Source organism: Ammospiza caudacuta, chromosome 1, assembly GCF_027887145.1.
Source record: "Ammospiza caudacuta isolate bAmmCau1 chromosome 1, bAmmCau1.pri, whole genome shotgun sequence".
Taxonomy (NCBI): Eukaryota; Metazoa; Chordata; class Aves; order Passeriformes; family Passerellidae; genus Ammospiza; species Ammospiza caudacuta.
In genome coordinates this window covers 154,231,773-154,241,999 of record NC_080593.1, presented here as the reverse complement: position 1 = coordinate 154,241,999, position 10,227 = coordinate 154,231,773, and positions in this window count along the sequence as shown.

Genomic DNA, 10,227 nt, shown 5'->3' with positions numbered 1-10,227 from the left:
CATGTGGTAAAATTTTGTCTGGGTGAACACATCTAAGTTGAGGCCATGGTAATTTCCTTATTTTCTTCACTTGGCTGTGGCTCAGCTCCTGTATCCAGAGCAGGATTGCTCTGTCCAGACAGGGGCTTAGGAAATGGGGAATTTCCTGGGAAATAGGATAATGCTGGGCCAGGCTCTGTGGGATGTGTGGTGGGGAGTGGGACCAATATTCCTGGAGCTGCTCCTGTGTTGGGATGATGCCTTTGGCATCATCCTTCCCAGTCCAGCTGGGAATGGAGCAGGCAGGGATCAACAACATAAACTGGTTGTGTTTGCTGCTTTATGGGCTGCTTTCCACATCCCCAAAAAAGGCAGTATCAGCTCATTCCTGGCAGAATTCCCACGTCCCAGTGAATCCTAGGTGTGAACAAACTTGGCATTGGCAGCAAAACCTTCTTGCACCTCAGGGCTGATGCCCAGGGCTCTGTATTCCAAAGCTCCTGGTGCTTCCCATGTGTTTATTTCCACTCATTCTTGTGTTGAAATTGTTGCTGTTTCGGTTGGAAATTGAGGTCTTGGAATGCATTTCATTAAAACCAGGAGTGATTTTGGAGGTTCTTTTGCAACTCATTCCACGTGTGGTTCTGGGTGTTCCATCCCTGGAAGCGTCCAAAGCCAGGTTGGATGTGGCTTGGAGCAAACTTGGATAGGTGTCCCTGCCCATGGCAGGAGCTTTAAGGTTCCTTTCAATCCAACCATTCTGGAATTCTATAAAATAAAGGAGTAATTCCAGAGAGGCTGAGCTGTTGCTGTCCCAAATAGTCCTGTCCATCCTCACCCTGTTTTTCCTGGAGTCCTCCAAGTGTTTCTGGCAATATTCCATAACCTTTCCCATGGCCTAATGCCAAGGAGCTTTTCCTACTGCTCAGAGCCCTGTGGAGCAGGATCATGCTCCCATCCCAGAGAGGAGGATCCCTCTCCCACCCCAATAATTTGGGGTTATTTGGTGGCTCCAGGCAATGCTGATGTGCTCAGATGGCCCCTTCTCACTTTGTCCCTTCCAGGCATGGTTTCAGCTCTATTTTTCCAATGTTTTCCTGAAACATTGCACTCCATCACTGGAAATGCTCATTAAAAACCTCTGGAAATGGCACTTGAGGATATGGTTTAGTGGTGAATGTGGTGGTTGGACTTGATGATCCTAAAGGTCTTTTCCAACTTTCTGTGGTGTTTCAGGCAGAGGAAAACCTATGTTTGTTTTGGTAACCCAAGATCATGACAGCATTTGGTGAAATTCAAAGTCAAAAGATTAGCATGTTTCCGTTGTGATTACTTCCTCTTTTTATTTAAAAAAGGGAGGTTGTGGTTTGTGACAAAACCAGAAATGACACCTTCCCATGTGATTTCTGGTTGCCTAATTTGCTTTTCATAAAAGCCTTCTTTTTCAGTGTGGGTGGGAGGAGACCTCACCCAAAATCTACCAGGGATTAAGTTGACTGCTCAGGCTGGTACTAGAACTTAGGGCTGTTCTAGGTATGTAATGGAGTGTTAATAAACAAAAAGAAAAAATAAATAACAAAAAAAACCCCAAAAAAACAACAAAAAAACCCCCAAACAAATTTAAAAAATCCCCAAAAACCATGTGAGGGTTGGGAAGCTTATACCCTTCCTGCAGCCTGGGGATGTCCTACACTGATGGCTCTGGGCAGTGTTGGTAGAGGAGCTGTTGGAGAAGATAAATTTAGGGGTGGGAGGAGGTGATGAGAAATTCCTCTTGTTTTGTTTCGGTATCTGCTGCCCCTGCCCAGACTCTTCCCAGAAAATCCAGTGTTGGGAGAATCTCTGGAGGGCTCGAGTTCAACCTTCTCCTCAACGAAAAGTCAAATCTGGCTGGGTTGTTCTGTGTTGTCTCAAACATAATTTCAATGTTTCTGTGCAGGGAGATTCCTCCAGCATCTCTCATTGTTTTGGAAATGAATCACTGCCCTGGCAAAGCTTTTCCTTCCCTGTGTCTGGTTGGAATTTCCCTTGATGCTTCTTAGAAGCAGCTGCTTGTCCTTTGTGCAGAGACAGAGCCAGATTGGACATCAGCTCCCTAATTGTCCCTGTTAAAGGCAGCAACTTCATCCCCCCTCAGCCTGTCCTGTTCCATGGGATCACTTAGCCCCAAATTCTGGGACTTGGAATTTAAAACCAAAGAATCATGGAAGGGTTTGTGTTGGAAGAGACCTTAAAGATCATGGAATTCCACCCCCTGCCATGGGCAGGGACAACTTCCTCTATCACAGGTGGCTCCACGCCCTGTCCAAGCTGGCCTTGGACACTTCCAGGGATGGAGCAGCCACAGCTTCTCTGGGAAACCTCTGCCAGGGCCTCACCACCACCACAGCCAAGAATTCCTTCTCAGTATCCCATCCATCCCTGCCCTCTGGCAGTGGGAAGCCATTCCCTGTGTCCTGTCCCTCCATGTCCTTGTCCCAAGTCCCTCTCCAGCTCTCCCGGAGCCCCTTTAGGCACTGGAAGGGGCTCTGAGGTCTCCCTGGATCCTTCCCTTCTCCAGGCTGGACATTCCCAGCTCTCCCACCCTGACTCCAGAGCAGAGGGGCTCCATGGAATATCTCCATGGCCTCCTCTGGATCTGCTCCATGTCCTTGTGCTGATGATCCCAAAATTGGATTCAGTGCTTCAGCTCTGGTGCCCCCAATCTGAGGACAGCTCTACAGGCAATTCCTCTTCCCACAGACGCTGTTTGAGCAGCTGGAAGCTCCAATGGGATCCATCCTTGCTCGTTGCTTCTGCATCAGCATCCTGGAGATTCAGGAACATAAATCCATTGGCCAGAGCTGTGCACATCATGAACCTGCCCACGTCTCTCTCAGAGGGATGAGTCAGAATCTTGCTCCGTGTCCAACTGATTATTGGTCCTCATGGATGAAAAAAAGCCTCATCAGCCTCCTGTTTTCCAGAGCCGCATTCCATACTTTCAGGCTGGCAGGGCTCCCCCCCTCCCCTGGCCCATCAGATGATGTAAATCATGGAATCCTTTAGGTTGGAAAAGCCCTTTAAGTTCATCAAGTGCGGCCGTTTAATTGCTGTGTTCACCACAAGTCGATGTCCCCAAGTGCCACATTTCCATGTCTTTTACATCCCTCCAGGAATGGTGACTCAGCCACTTTGGGGAAGGGAACTCATCAGCTCTGCTTGGCTGCTCTCTCATCTGCTTAATGATGGGGCCTTCAGACTTGAGGAAAAGTGGAATTTTGACTGATTTATCTTAATTAGTGCTGAGAGGGGAGGTGATGGAGCAGTTGCTGCTCTGCTGCTGCAGTCCCTGGAGTGATGGGATGATGGGAAAACCACCCACCTGAAGCCTGTCAGACTCATAAAATATGGGAAACCCCAGTGGAGTTTTGAGGAAGAAAAAGGTGAAGGATTTCCAGAGGGTTTTTCCTCCCTGCCCTTCTCCCCACGAGGTCTGATGTTGTAAAAATGAGGAGGAAAAAAAAAAAAGGGAAATATAGAACAGAGACTTTGAAGGGAATGTTTTGTCAGTTTGAGAGGAAAGGGAAGGACATTTGAGGCTGTGGCTGCTGGGATTCAGATGCTGTCTCTGAGCTCAGTGAATGGAGACGTTTCCTTTTCCAACCTTTTTTAGTGGGAGACAAGAGAGCGTGGCTGTGGTTTGGCATAAATAAAACATGTGCTGAAAGAGCTCCCTGGATCTCTGTCCCTTTACACTCAGCCAGGCTCAGATGGATGGAAAATCAGCCCCAAGTGCAGAGCCATTATCCCAGGCCACGTGTTGGGAAGCGCTGATGCCAAGGAAAGTGGCTGCAAGGAAAGCAGCCTGGGAGAAATCGGATCCCTGGGTTAAATTGAAGGGCAGAGGAAAGGCTTCCAAGGAAGGATTGAAACTCCAGGATCTCAGGTTTTTACCCTTTGAAAGAGCTGACACTGGCTGTGGGGTGAGGGTGGCTGCACATCCTGGGTTTCCCACTAGGAATGAGTGGATAACATCCAGCCTGGCTCTTCCTATGCCTATTTTTGGCCAGTGGACACCTCTGTTACTCAAAACAAAATGAAGAATCAGGAAAAGCTCAGCTGAGTTTTCCCAAGCCCTGAAATTGGCTTCTCCAAACTTTATTCCTGAGCCATTGCAGGCTGGGGCAGGAGAAATCCCAATAAATTACTTTGTTAATATTCTTAATCCAAGCGGGGATTAAGCTGTAATTGTGATTTGATTGGCTTGGCTCAGGAATCACCTTTGGGATAAAGGCTCTCCCAGCTGCAGGGAGGCTCCTAAATTCCTTCCGCTGCTGTGAGTCTGGAAGGAAGAGGGATTGTGGAATCATGGATTGGTTTGTGTTGGAAAGGATCATAGGATCATGGAATTCCATCCCGCTGCCATGAAGGGCTTGCTCCAAGCCCCATCCAATACTTCCAGGGATGGGGGCAGCCACAGCTTCTCTGGGAATTCCATTCCAGGGCTTCACCACCTTCACAGGGAAGAATTCTTTTCCAATATCCCATCTGACCCTGCCCTGTGGGAGTGGGGAGCCATTCCCCCCGTCCTAGTGTAAAAAGTGCCTCTTCCAAGTGACGTGATGTATCTCCAGACTGTAGGAACTTCCAGAGGTTCCATGGGATTGCCCTGTGTTGCAGGAGGCAGACAGCTGATTAGTTCCCAAAATATTTCCAGGTGGGTGGGTGGCATCCAGGCTGCCCCTCCTCTTGGAAACAGGGCAGACAGATTTTCCTGGCAGGATGGGACAACAAAGAAGTCTCCAATCCCTTCCCAGGGTCACTTGGGAGTTGAGTGAGCTCATTCCGTGGAATCTCTTCCATCTCTTTCTCAAGGTTTTTTTGGGATTTTCTACTTCTGAAGGCTGTATTTGACAAGGTGGAGGAGAATGGGGTGGCAATTAACTCAACCAGCCTTAATTTGGGCTCCTGTTCCAGTCTGGACTCTCCCCCAGGCAGAAACAAATTCTGACTTTCCCACAGTTCATTCCTGGTGCAGGAAGCAGCACTTCAGTTGGAGGGGACACCTGGAGGGCTCAAATCTCCACTTCCACCCCTCTTCTGAGCATCCCTCGATCCAATACTGGATTTCTGATAAAAACAGGCATGGAATGAACTCAAAGGCCCTCAAAGCAAATTCTGCTGCTGCTGGGGCTGGGAGTTGAAGGTGGTGAGGGGAGATAAACTGGACCCAGAAGGTCTGGCTGCTCTTCCAAGCCCAGGAACTCGGCACAATCCCTTTTTTTAAAATTTGGCTTCTCTTCCTTTGCCTGTGGGACCCTCCACTGGATGGCTACAGCCACAATTTCATTCCATTTTTCCTCCAGCCACTAGGGCAGGCTTTGGTGTGTGGCCCTTTCAGCAAAAATCTGGCTGAACTGAGGCTGCATAGCCCCTGACTCCCTTTTGTTATTAAAGAAAAAGCTCTATGTGTTTTTTATTTATTTTATTTGTTTGATTTTCCTCTATGTTCTCACATTTGACACAGCTCCTCCAAGGGGCTGTGCTGGGTCATCCTCGCAGGGCCCTCCTGTGTGCTGGGAAAAATAAAATAACACCACAAAAACGACAAAAGCAAGAGATAAAACTCCAGAAATAGAACAGAGAATTGTTCAAGCCAGGTCTTTCTCTTTTGAGTCTAAGACAAGGTTTCTCGTTATCCGTTTAATTTGGGATAACAAATTTTATTTTCTATGGATACTCCTCTGCCCGCTCAGGTGAGACCCACCTGGAGCACAGTGTCCAGATCTGGGATCAGAAGGATGTGGAGCTGATGGAGCAAGTCCAGAGGAGGCCCTGGAGATGCTCCAAAGGCTGGAGCCAGGCTGGGAGAGCTGGGAATGTCCAGACTGGAGAAAAGAAGGATCCAGAGAGACCTCAGAACCCCATTCAATGTCTGAAGGAGCTCCAGGAGAGCTGGAGAGGGACTTGGGACAAGGGATGGAGGGACAGGACACAGGGAAAGGCTTCTCACTGCCAGAGGGAAAGGATAGATGGGATTTTGGGAAGGAATTATTGGCTGTGAGGGTGGTGAGGGGCTGGGATGGAATTCCCAGAGAAGTGGTGGGTGTTACTGGATCCCTGGAGGTGTCCAAGGCCAGGCTGGGTGGGGCTTGGAGCAACCTGGGACCAGTGGAAGGTGTCCCTGCCCATGGCAGCGGTGAAACTGGATGATCTTTAAAGCCCCTTCCACACAAACCCACACAAACCATTCCCTGATTTTACTACCAGGTCACTAGCTTTGAGTTTGTAAAACCTCTGGATTGAGGCTTCCTAGATTTGCTCAGACTGAGTTTGTCTTGACCTGCCTGCAGCTTTTTTTTTTTTATTTATTTTTTAATCTTGGCTGAGTGGGGAGAGCAATTTTCCTGATTGATCAAGTGGTTCTGGCTAATTAGCTCTGCTTTTGTTTAGCTTCGCATGGAGCAGCTGTAGATTTGTATAAATAGCAGTAACAAGCCATAACTCAGTGCAGGATGAAGGATTTGTGCCTCTGATTCAAGGACACAGAATAGGGAAACTCTGGCTTGGAGGCCTGGAGGAGGGGAAATGTGGGATGGGAGAGAAGAGCAGGTATGGAATGATTGGATGGGGTGAGGCCCTGGCACAGAGAGGCTGTGGCTGCCCCATCCCTGGAAGTGTCCAAGGCCAGGCTGGATGAGGATCTGAGTAACCTGGGACAGTGGAAGGTGTCCTTGTCCATGGCAAGAGGCTGGATTGAGATGATCTTCAACAACATAAACCATTCCATGATTCTATGAGTTGTCTTCAAAACAGGAGTTAACATTCATGGAAAAGCCTCAATCCAGATTTCTCCCTGTTGTTCAGCATAGGATTAGTCCTTCTTTTCCTGGAGTGGGCAGCACTTGGATGATCCTTGAGATGCATTTCCACCTTAGGATATTCTGTGGAGTCACAGGAGAGAAATCCACATGGGCACAGTGGGAACAAGCCCTTCCCAAGGCTCCAAGATTGACTCCAACTGGAAAATCAAAACTGGGGTCCTGGTCCTCACAGAGTGGTTTCTCCTGGCTGGATGCAGCGCCATGGAAATCCAGGAATTCCCATCCTGGGGTGTTAGGAAGTCAATAAAGAGGAATATGTTAAGAGCTGGGCTAGAGATTGATTTTCCTTCTCCTTGCTATCACAGCTCTCAAAAAAACTTGGCCTACATACTTGAAGTGCCCTTGGAAGTTTCTTGTCCCATCCTGATTCCTCAGAATCATGGAATGGTTTGGGTTGGAAAAGCTCATCATGTTCCATCCTCTGCAGGTGGGGACACCTGCCACTCTCCCAGGTTGCCCCAAGCCCCATCCAACCTGGCCTTGGACGCTTCCAGGGATTCCAATTTATGTGGAAAACCTGTACCAGGGCCTCACCACTGTCACAGGGAAGAATTTTTTCCCAATATCTCATATAAACATTCCCTCTACATCTACCATTAAAAAAACCTCAACAAACCAATTCCAAGATGTTTATTGTTTATTCTCTTTTTGTGGAGAGCTGACTCATAGCAGGGCTGGTGGCTGGGAACAGGTTGTTCATGGAATTACACAGGGAATATAACAAATGGAAGTGAGTAGGAGGAAGATGCAATCCAGATCAGCACAGCTCCAGCTCTCTGCGTGTCTCAGCCAGATGGAAATTTCAGGAGGTTTATGGCAAAAAAGTCTTGAAAAATAATGGATTTACAGCTCCAGTGGTATTGTTCCTGTGTCTCTCTGGAGAAGGTCTGGGATTTTGGATTTGAGATTTTCAGGGATGGTCTTACTTGGTCAGGTCAAAGCCAAGCTGAGGAACACATTAACAATTAAAATGTGTGGACAGCTGTTTGACAGCCCTTGGAATTGTGCATGGATTTTCCACGTATTATTGGTACAGATTCCATGACAGCTCCTCTGCAGTGATTCCAGCCCCAGGGAAGCTCAAAGTGCTGTTGGATCCCCCCATTAAGCCCCAGGTATAATCCTTTTTGGGACCTAATCCAGATCAAGCTGGGATTTGGGCAATACAGGAGCACCAAAGACACCATAAAATCACGTAATATCCATCACCAGGGATTTGGGATGGCCCCGGGGCACCATTTTCCTGCCCTGCTTGCAAGAGAGGAAGCCAAAGGGCAAAGTCTCAGGATTTCAACACCTTGCTTGGTTCCTGATCCTGAGCGTCTCTTCCCCATGGAAATAGACATGGAGAGCATCCAGGAATGGGGAAAAGTGTTGAGGATTGGCAGGAGCAGCCACAAGGATCAAGTCCTCCCATGATTTAGGACTTAAGCAAAGGACTTAAGCCTGTGTGGGATGAACTCCAAGCTCCTCTTGGTTTCCCTGGAATCTGAGCACCTGTGAGGGTCTGAGGTGAGGCCAGGTCTGTGTTGGGGGCATGGTGGTGGCAGCTCACCTCGGTGTCCTGATTTTGACAAGGTCACAACCAGGCAGGATGAAAAGAATGAGCCTTGCAGAATCAGCACAGAGAAATCCCTGTGGAGAAGGGATGGGAAAAAAGAGGGTGGGAAAATCACTTTTCACTGTTGTTGGGTTGAGGAGGGGAAGAGCTGGAGCTCTCACTCATCCAAGAGATGCTCAACACACACAGTTTCTCTTCTCCCAGGGCCACGTGTCCTTCAAAGTGCTGCAATTCCTGGCAAAAAGTGGTGCCATATTTGGCCTCTTCCCCCCTCAAAAACTGCACAAAAAAAATTAAGGATGGGGAGAAAGACTCTGCAATTACTTCAATGGGTTTTGTTTAGGGCTGGAATATCCCTGGAGCTGAGAATCAATTCCATCCTGTGACCTCTGATGTGCTAGGACTGGGTGGGGAATAGGAACAAAGAGGGACAGATGGAATTATCTGGGAATCCACCTGAGAAGGGATGAGGCAGATGTGTCACCCTCTGACCACAGGGGAGCTGAGTGGGTCAAAACTTCAGGACATATAATAGGAAAAGGTCCCACAATGTTTTTGTCCTTCCTCATCAGTGGATTTCCTATGTGGAGATAAAAAAACTTTTCTGGGGCCATTTTTTAGAAGAACCTTGTATAAGGCTCCCAAAAAATGAGCAGATCCCTCTTCCATGACTTCCAATCTCTGTTCTACATCCAGGAAGATTCAACAGCCAGAACATTCCAGAGAGTCAGGCAAACAAAGCCACATTTCCATGGCTCCAACACAGGCATGTAGTGCAGTGTTGCAGAGCCAAGAGTAAAATCCAGGATCGAGTTCTCATCCTGAAGGATGTGATTCAAATGCCTGCAAGGGCCTGATCTCCAAGGATGAACCTGAGCTAGGGAAATAAACAGTTGCTAGGAACATCCCTGTTCTAGAACATCATCCACAGCATTTAATTAGTTGGTTTAATTGTTGGCGGCACATTCCCTGGCAAGGTTCTAGGATGGATCAACCATCATTACTCCGTGGAATACCTGGAATTAAACAGAAGAGGTGGCACAAAGCAATGATTATTCCCAAGAGGCTGATATCCACCTCTTGGCCTCTGTGCTGGAAATGGTCCTGGAAAAGCTGAATTTACTGCCACAGCTGTAGCCTGTGGATACTGGGACACCTTTTTTCCAGATCTTTGCCCTGACCCAGTCAAGCCTTCCATGCTCCAGTCATGCTGCTTCCATGTGCTGGCCATCCAGGGTGACACCACCACCCTGAGGAAATGCCAGCCATGGCAGTGCCACACCTCACTCCTGCATCACACATCCCCAAGGCTGGGATGGTAACTTCCCAAAAATCTGGTTCAGTGGGCCGCTGGCAACCCCCAAAATGGGAATTGACCCATTGTGCACTTTTGTCCATCACCCCACTTGTCCCTCAGGCCATTCCTGCCAGTGGAGCTGTGGTGGACCACTTCCCATGGCCTTGGAGAGCCTCTTCTGGCTGTCAGTGAGGAGCAGATTTTAATGTGGATTTGGTGATTTCTCTCTGGATCTGTGTCAGGCAGGAGATTATTTGTGTCATCGCTCCTTGGAACGGAGGGAATAAACGTTGTTAATCGTGGAATGGTTTGGGTTAAAAGGGACCTCAAAGACCCTCTTGTTTCAACCCCTTGTCATGGGCGGGGACAATTTCCACTATCTCAGATTGCTCCAAGCCCTGTCCAACTTTGGGTTAAAAGGGACCTCAAAGACCCTCGTTTCAACCCCTTGCCATGGGCAGGGACAACTTCCACTATCCCTGTCCAACCTGGCTTTGAACACTTCTAGGGGTGGAGAGTCCACA